Here is a 10,160-nt window from a genome sequence, read left to right as displayed (position 1 = left end):
ATTCACTAAGAATTTGAAATTTTACAGGCTTACATAAGGTCCAAAAGGACATACATAAGATAATAGAAGAAAGAAAAGAAGTTTGCAATACTGGGTCCTCAAGCTCAGCTCTAATCCAAACTCTGCCACTACGATGCCTGCCTAGGATCTCATGCACTCGTCAATCGTGCATAAGCTTATAAAAGCTTAAAGGGTGGTGTAAGTGTGTGATAATAGTGCACAGAAGAATAATAAGAGATACAGGAAGGAGACATGATCAAAGCCAACACCACTAGCCTTACCAAGGCTGTCATGAACACAAGAAGCTATACAAAGGTAGTATAATAATGCGGGAAGCCATACCGAGGCTATATGATGCAATGAGTACGGTAATGCAAAGGGTACTGGGTGCCATGCCAAGGCGATGCAATATGAGGCTTATACAACCGATGCAATGCAATGTGAAGTAATGCCAGTGCTCATACCCCACCCACATATCAAGTATATTTCCATCATATGAAAATCACCGGAGTCCATTACATTGCTGGATGACTGCCACTTTACAGACCTCGTACAGTCAAACGAGCTTAAGAGACCTCACTACCCTACCTGTGGACAGCCAATCACCAGCAAGTCTTGAAGGTAGCAATCCCATTCACGAGCCGGTCAGACTCAGCCTAGCAATGCCTCCTTACATCAGGCGAGTAAGGCCACACCCCTATCCAACCGACTACACGACAGTGGGAGTCGCGGCCTAACGGTATAAGGCCCTCGTGCGCTCATATATTCCACCCGGTCACGGCATTGGAGAAGATCTTTGGTACCATGGAAGTTTTGGAAATTTTACCCATGGGTATCCTATGCACCCAGTATGCTCAAGTAACATTTTCGGTGTCCAAACATGGTCATCCACGATGTATCTGTGGAGGCTACAGCCCTGATGAAGCAAGGGCGATAATGCTCATATGTTATGCAATGTCAGATGCATAAATCATACAATTAACCATGCATCAATTTCAAGCATCCAACGTGCTTAAGAGGGAATACTACGTCCCTCGGAGAAGGTAACATACAATGCCCAATGACATAATATGACCACACACACATAGTGTCAACCAAGCATACAATGATATACATGGGTCATGAGGATAAATTTACTCACACTATATGATGATATATAATGTAAATTACATTCCACCTATCTAAGAAGGAACCAAGACTAGGTACTTAGACAATATCCTTAAGGAATCCAACTTCTAGTGGGAGCTCATTTACCTGGGGTAGCCCACGAGCCTAAGTATACAAGCTACGGGTCTAAGTAATATATAAATAAGCCTAGCAAGAGTCTAAGATGGTTATCCAATCACTCTTACATACAACCGGGCCTAGAGGGGTCCATAATGGGGACATTTAACCATCAATCCCCAAAAAGGCATATCAACCATGAACTATATGGATAGAAGGCCCAAGGTCTACATTTAAGATAAAAATAAAGGTAACCACATACATATATTTCTCATAATAGGCCATAAAAAATATAATACCACTTTTAACAATGTGGACTCCAAGAGGGGAATTAAGGCCTGAGGCTCGATCCCCAATGGCCAGAGAATCCATGCATTAAGTTGGACTTGGTGGGTAGCCCGCGTACACAATATACGGTCCAAAAAATAAGTTTAAGTTTGGATGAAATAGACCAAACTACATTAGCCCAATAACTAGCAATTTAAGTGGGCAACCAAGGACCCAATACTATCCTTATCTCATCCTACAAGTCCATCAAAATGGTAGAAGTCAGTCCAATATATGGTTAGGCCAAGCTAAGACGTCCCAGCCCACTCTGGGCCTATGGGATGCCCCAGAAATCTGATCTAAGATGGGGTCCTCATAAGATCACTAAAAGTGACCCAAAAGAATGCACTGATTAAGCCCAAAGATTAGAAGAAAATATAAGCATATAACACGTACACAAGTTCTCAATATGGTGGGCTCCACAGCCAAATAAAGTTTTAACCATAAAATTGTACGTCTAAGGCCCTTTGATAAACTTTTGGTCCGTTTGACTTCCTAAACCTGCTAAGGTCCAGAAATTAGTCCAATAATCTCATGAAGGCCAACAATACTCATAGGGGGCCCTACTAGATGGAGGGTGTGCATACATCATGAAAGATCAAGGGGGCCTACTAATGGACTAGGAGTCCAGCAGCAACCTAAGGCAAAGAGTGCCTCCATGATCGGGCGATCCAAGGCTTGGACGGCCTGGACCAAACATGCGTTAAGGTAGGTTCCACATACGTTCACATTGATCCTTAAACAAATAGCATAGGGTATATGGTGGGCCTTTAACCATCCATAAAGAAACCCATGAGCCTACCTTAGGATCATCCAGGAGGACATTCAACCTCAACTGGTTTCCAAAAGGTAGCCCGCTACTACTCATATAATGAAAGATCTAAAGCCTAAGCAATGTGTGGACTAGTGGGCCGTACACCAAGACCAACTCATAGGCCATATAGTGGGCCCTCAAGTAAGGTTTGGGCCCAACCACAAAGGTCATAATTCCACATATTATGGTGGGCTTCATGGGCAGCCCAGTAATTCATTTCCATGGGCAAGTTTCACATTTAACACAAGTGAGTTGGGCCTTACTTTTGGCCTAAGTACAGGGTCAGTTTAGTGGGCAGCCAAGGGCCCGACTTCTTATATATTATTGCCCTTTAGCCCATCACAATATATGGGAGAGTATATGCCCAAGATCAATGGGCCTATCCAAAAGAACTGAGTCCACAAGGCCTACTTGCTAACACAAACATGCATATACTATATCACATAATGGGCCCTAAAGAAATGGCCCAAAACAAAAGCTATCCAATTCATACATTATGGTGGACTTGAGGGCAGCCTATAAACGCAAGAATACACATGGGCAAGGCCTATACTGACAGTGTGGGCCTTGCCACATCAGCCCAAAGACTTAGCAAGGCCCTTCACAATATACATCTATGTGGGCCTCGCAAGTCAGCCCATAATTAAGCATTTCATGAGGGCATCACGGCTAATAAATGCACATGGTCAGCCTGTAGACGGATCGTTGGGCCCGTAAAATAATAAGGTCAGGCCCTGCATGATCTTGGGTAAAGAAATAGGTTTCCAGCCCATTGGGCCTATAAAACTACTAAAAATCTGGTTAAGGCTAACCCCCAACATCACCACAAAGGTGGGCCTTAAGAGGCGCACTAATTATGCCCAAAAATGTTCAAGGAAATAAGGCAAGGATTGTGTGAAATACTCTCTTGAATCTGGTGGGCCACAACAGCTTCAAAACAATCAACTATGGAGCAAATTTGGGCCCCTTGCTGGAATTCCAGCCCACCCACTTCCTAGGCCTGCTGGAATCCAGAAATTTATTTAATCCAGATGGGTTACTAGCCCATGGTGACCCACACATATCACAGTGGGTCCCACCAAATGAGAGGAGAATGCACAACACACATTAGAAGTGGGCCATGCTGCTGGAATACAGGCCCAGCAGCAGCCCAAGGTAGGGGCATCCTGCGGTGGGTAGTCCTACGGGCCCGAATATTTGACCCAAAACTGACCCAAATTTGCAGGCCGCACCACGGTCAGTACAGGGGCCCGATGGACATAAAAATTTGTAAGATGGTCCTCCCATAGGTGGGGCATAACTGCACAAAATTTCATGATTTTTAGATGGTCAAAGGTATTTTAATTAATTTAAATAAAACAGACTATCTAGAAAATCTGGTTAATCTAGACATCTGAACGTGGTGGGCCAGTCCGACCCTTGCCACGGTACACACAGGGCTCCATTGGCCCCAAAAATTTTTATGTGGGTCCCACCATGGGTGGACTACTTTTCTGTATATTTTCATGATTTTAGGATACTCAAAAGTATTTAAATTAATTTAAAGAATACAATCTGTCTAGGGTGAAATATTGTTAGAATATAATCGTCTTGAATTTTAGCCATCCAATGGGTGGGTTCTGGGCCTCCAAAATTTTTGAAATTTGGACTTAAGGTCCCTTATCAAGCCTACAATATGGTGGGACTCATAAATATAGCCACCTTCTTAGAAAATATTTTTTAAAATTTTTATTTTTATGGGACTATGCTGCTGGACTGCATGGCAGAAATTTCTGGCAGTTAAGTATGTTAGCCCACCCTTTTGGATGCCCAAATGGGATCCCTTGGCCCTAAAATTGTGTGGATAGGTCCTAACATGGGTGGCACACCTCCCTGCAAAAATTTAGAATTTTTGGGATAGTAAAAATATTTTATTTAACTCCTGCAATTTATGGACAACAAGGTCCAGATTTTTATTTTCCTGTTGCAGCAATGCTGTTGTCCCTGACTTTAGCACCCCATTTGAATGAGCCCAGGTCTATGTAAATTTGGAAAAATGCAAGGCCAAACTTCCTATACAAGTATACAGCAAGGTGGGGTCCACAAAGGTGGCCCACCATTTTAAAATCAGGCTGATATTTATGATTTTCCAGCAAATAGTGTGGCTGGACAGTCCAGAAAAATCTGGACCGTCCACCCTCCTTGGCCCACCCTTTTGGGTGATCAAACAGGGACATTTGAAGGTGAGGTTTATCATACTTTTAGGTGGGGTCCACACCTCAAAGAGAAGTCTAAGAAATCAGGGAAAAAGAGACCGCAAACAAGGCCTACAACCCAAACATTATAGCATAAAAAAAATTCCAGCAATCTGGACAGCAACATGTTGTTGTCTAGATTAGCCCATAAAATTAATAAATGGGAAATAAATCACAGATTCCACAAGGTGAGATCCACCCTGATGTGTCACACAACTCTCAGGCCCAGCCCCTCCCCAAGAAAATCCATAAAATCAGGCCCAAAGGCCTTCCAAATCAAGCAGCAAAACTAGGCAGCACAGTTGGGCCTGGATGTCCCAAAAATTTGAAAATCCTGATTGCATAGCACATCAGGTGGGCCACATAATCATCACATTCAAACCATAGAAAGGGGAGAAGAGAAGAAGAAAGGAAATCTCATCAAGATGGGGTCCATGGAGAATGGCCCCATCAAGATTGCATGCATGCAAGTGATGGCTAAAAACCTTATCCCAGGTGTTGTAGACCTTCACCATTGATGTGGTAAGTCCTACACTCTTCATATGAAACAAGAAAAGATCTTTAAAGAAAAACCATGCAATCTATCTTACATGCTCACCCACTTGTTGGATCTTCAAGATTCTTCAACCACCATGCTCCTCAAGCTTCAAGGAAGGAGGTTCAATGGTGATGATAGATCTTTGATGGTTAGATCTAGGGGGAAAGAAGAGGAAAGAGGGCTGGAAAAGTTCAGTAATGGCGGACATTGGAGAGCATTTGCAAAGAGGAGAAGAGAGAAATGAAGAAAGAGAGAGGGAGATGAGAGAGTTTGTAGAGTTGAAATGATTAGTTTCTTAGAAAAAGATGAGTTTTTGAAAAGAGAAAACAATCATTGCTCATGGGATAGGGTGGCTCATCATTGCCTAGAGAAGTTAATCTCATCATGGTTTTCTTGAGAAAAGAAGCCATCATTGCTAGGCTAAAGGTGGTTTACATAGGGAATAGTGCACATGAGGAAATGTGCAATCAGGTGGGTCCCACCAAAAATGCAATCAACGGTTCAAATAATGTGCAGCTCATAACTTTTGATGGACACGTCAGATTTACGCATGAGACACGGCGTTGGAACCGCGGCGATGATGGGATCGCAATGGCATAGGTCTTGGGTCAATCTTAGTCAGGTCTATGTGACCGAACTCAAGGGTAACCGCAATCATTATCTGAAGGTCGCGGGTCACTGGAATTTGACCGGTAGGACTACGGGACCAAAATATACGAGATGCATACTCACACACACACACATGCATACATGAGAACTCGGGTCGGATCTCACAATCCTCCCCACCAACAAAGAAATTTCATCCTCGAAATTGACAAAACCGAGACAACAAAATGCGTAAAAAACATCATCATATATATCAATCGTCAATCAAGAGAAGGCAACACAAGCAATCAATCATCAAACAAATGGGGATAATGCTTCCTAATCTCGGCAAACCTGCAATGAAATCCATCGATACGTGCTCCATCTTCTACTCTGAAACACTCAATTGCTGCAAAAGACTAGGGGGTCTCTGATGATCGGCCTTAACATGCTGGCAAGCGTCACACTCAGCCACAAAACTAGCAATCTGGCCTACCATCCCTAACCAGGAATACTGCCTTGACAATAAAACAAGCCAACAAGCTCAACATTGGCAATACAAAACTATTCAGCGGGCAAGAACACTTCACCAACCAAAACGGAGCACAATAATATCATCGGCCTAACACAGCAATCTTCCCAAAAGAAAGTGTTGATACTGACAATCCCTTACGGCAGACTCTAATAGAAATCTGATTGAACAAAAGCTCTTGGATACAAAAGGGGTACGATGCACCAAAACGCAAGACATACATACGGAGACAAGAAAAATACCCATAACGACTCCCCTAATAACTAAGGGTCCTGCTGGGTCACACAAAATCAAGCCTGAAGTGGCTGGGGAGGTATCTATCTCTTCTGCATCTGCAGTCACTACTACTGTTGCGGTTGCTGGGGAGGTCTACACTGCAGTCTCGGTTGTTGTCGGGGTCTTGGTGGCGGGAGCCACTGTCGCTGCTGCAAGGGAAGAGGGCACTCGCGCCTCCGACGATGATGAAGCTAACTTGGTAAAAGATGGCACTAGCTATGCCACTGGCATTCGAAACCCTAAATGTCTCATACGTTGACGATACTAACGCTGATAGTAGCCACTGGAATGCGCCTTCCTCTTTCAGCCTTCTCCCTAAAGTAAATACAACGTGACCGAGGCTCGCTACGAGTCGAATCTCGCAAAAAGGGGCTCGCATCCTCCTGCTTTGCCTATCTGAGCGTCTCAGGAATGGGCTGACGGGTCTGGAGAACATCAGTGATGACCTACATTAACTGCTAGAGATGCTTAGCTCCTACAGGAATTGTCAGATAAGCGGGGGTAGCACTGGCCTCTGACAGAGGCACAGGTACCGCGGGAGCATCAAGAATAGGTACGACAGGCTCAATAGGGGAAACAAAAATCTCACATGGTGGAGAAAAAGTTACTCGGATCACTAGAGTGGAATGAGAACCATGTCCATGGGCTCCATGGCCACGGGCGCCACAATCATGGCCACCTCGACTAGACGGCATGGTCTACATAAAGAACAAAGGTGATGGATACCTAGGAATTAGAATCCTTGAAGGCTCAAACAGAATGAGGAAAACACACTCGGGACACTACTCGTCTTAAGCTTGCAGCAGATATGTGATGTTATCCCAAGTTATTTCGGAATTACTTGTTATGCTCTAATACCAACTCCTGTCACACCCCAGACTCGGTAACCGGACTTATAAGGAACCCGATGGCCGATTATGACCGCAATAGCCTCCGTAGTACCCCATTCTCGGCTCCTGAGGCAAGTTCCGATCCTGGGATCCTACAAGGAGGATTTCCATAATAGTATAATTATTCTAATACGAGTATACCTAAGATCACAGCAAGTATATCTGAGAATAACAAAGGGCACACATCACAAAATCCACTAAGAATTTGAACTTTTACAGGCTTACATAAGATAATAGAAGAAAGAAAAGAAGTCTATAATATTGGGTCCTCAAGCTCAGCTCTAATCCAAACTCTGCCACTACGACGCCTGCCTAGGATCTCCTGCACGCATCAATAGTGCATAAGCTTATAAAAGCTTAGAGGGTAGTGTAAGTGTGTGATAATAGTGCACAGAAGAATAATAAGAGATACAGAAAGGAGACATGAACAAAGCCAACACCACTAGCCTTACCAAGGCTGTCATGAACGCAAGAAGCTATATAAAGGTAGTATAATAATGCGGGAAGCCATACCAAGGCTATATGATGCAATGAGTATTGTAATGCAAAGGGTACTGGGCGCCATGCCAAGGTGATGCAATATGAGGTTTATACAAATGATGCAATGCAATGTGAAGTAATGTCAGTGCTCATATCTAATCCACATATCAAGTACATTTCCATCATAAGAAAATCACTGGGGTCATTACACTACTGGATGACTGTCGCTCTACAGACCCCGCACAGTCAAACGAGCATAAGAGACCTCACTACCCTGCCTATGGACAGCAAATCACCAGTAAGACCTGACGGTAGTGGACTCATTCATGAGCTGGTCAGGTTCAGCCTAGCTATTGCTCTCTTTCCCTCAGGCAGGTAAGGCCATGCCCCAATCCAATCAACTATACGACAGTGGGAGTTGCGGCCTAAAGGTGTAAGGCCCTCGTGCGCTCATGTTTCCACCTGGTCACGACGCTGGAGCAGATCCTTGTACTATGAAAGTTTTGAGAATTTCACCCATGGGCATCCTATGCACCCTATATGCTCAGTAACATTTTCAGTGTTCAAACATGACCATCCACAATGTATCTGTGGAGGTTACAGCCCTGATGAAGCAAGGGCGATAATGTTCATATGTTATGCAATGCTAGATGCATGAATCATACAATCAACCATGCATCAATTCCAAGCATCCAACGTGCTTAAGAGGGAATACTACGTCCCTCAGAGAAGGTAACATGCAATGCCCAATGACACAATATGACCACACATACAGTGTCAACCATGCATACAATGATGTACATGGGTCATGAGGATAAATTTAATCACACTATATGGTGGTATACAATGTAAATTACATTCCTCCTATCCAAGAAGGAACCAAGACTAGGTACTTAGACAATATCCTTAAGGAATCCAACTTCTAGTGGGGGCCCATTTACCTAGGGTATCCCACGAGCCTAAGTATACAAGCTACGGGTCTAAGTAATATAGAAATGAGCCTAACAAGAGTCTAAGATGGTTATCCAATCACTCTTAAATACAACCAGGCCTAGAGGGGTCCATAATGGGGACGTTTAACCACCAATCCCCAAAAAGGCATATCAACCATGAACTATATGGATAGAAGGCCCAAGGCCTACATTTAAAATAAAAATAAAGGTAACCACATACATATATTTCTCATAATAGGCCATAAAAAATATAATACCACTTTTAACAACGTGGACTCCAAGAGGGGAATTAAGGCCCGAGGCTCGATTCCCAATGGCCAGAGAATCCATGCATTAAGTTGGACTTGGTGGGCAACCCACGTACACAATATACGGCCCAAAAAAATAAGTTTAAGTTTGGATGAAATAGGCCCAACTACATCAGCCCAATAACTAGCAATTTAAGTAGGCAACCAAGGGCCCAATACTATCCTTATCTCAGCCCACAAGTCCATCAAAATGGTGGAAGTCGGCCCAATATATGGTTGGGCCAAGCTGGGACATCCCTGCCCACTCTAGGCTCACTGGATGTCCAAAAATTCTGATCTTAAGATGGGGTCCTCATAAGATCACTAAAAGTGACCCAAAAGAATGCACTGATTAAGCCCAAAGATTTTAAGAAAATATGAGCATGTAACACGTACACAAGTTCTCAATATAGTGGGCCCCATAGCCAAATAAAGTTTTAACCATAAAATTGTACATCTAAGGCCCTTTAATAAACTTTTGGCCTGTTTGACTTCCTGGGCCTTCTAAGGTCCAAAAATTAGTCAAATAATCTCATGAAGGCTAACAATACTCACAGGAGGCCCCACCAGATGGAGGGTGTGCATACATCATGAAAGATCAAGTGAGCCTACTAATGGACTGGGAGTTCAGCAGCAACTTAAGGCAAAGAGTGCCTTCATGATCGGGTGATCCAAGGCTTGGACGGCCTGGACCAAACATGCGTTAAGGTAGGTTCCACATATATTCACATTGATCCTTAAACAAATGGCCTAGGGTATATGGTAGGCCTTTAATCATCCATAGAGAAACCCATGGGCCTACCTTAGGATCATCCAGAAGGACATTCAACCTCAACTGTTTCCAAGAGGTAGCCCGCTACTATTCATATAATGAAAGATCTAAGGCCTAAGCAATGTGTGGACTAGTGGGCCATACACCAAGCCCAACTCATAGGCCATATAGTGAGCCCTCTAAGTAAGGTTTGGGCCCAACCACAAAGGTCATAATTCCACATTTATGGTGGGCTTCATGGGCAGCCC

Source organism: Magnolia sinica, chromosome 13 (assembly GCF_029962835.1).
Source record: "Magnolia sinica isolate HGM2019 chromosome 13, MsV1, whole genome shotgun sequence".
NCBI classification, from domain to species: domain Eukaryota; kingdom Viridiplantae; phylum Streptophyta; class Magnoliopsida; order Magnoliales; family Magnoliaceae; genus Magnolia; species Magnolia sinica.
Note: the sequence above shows the minus strand (reverse complement) of the source record.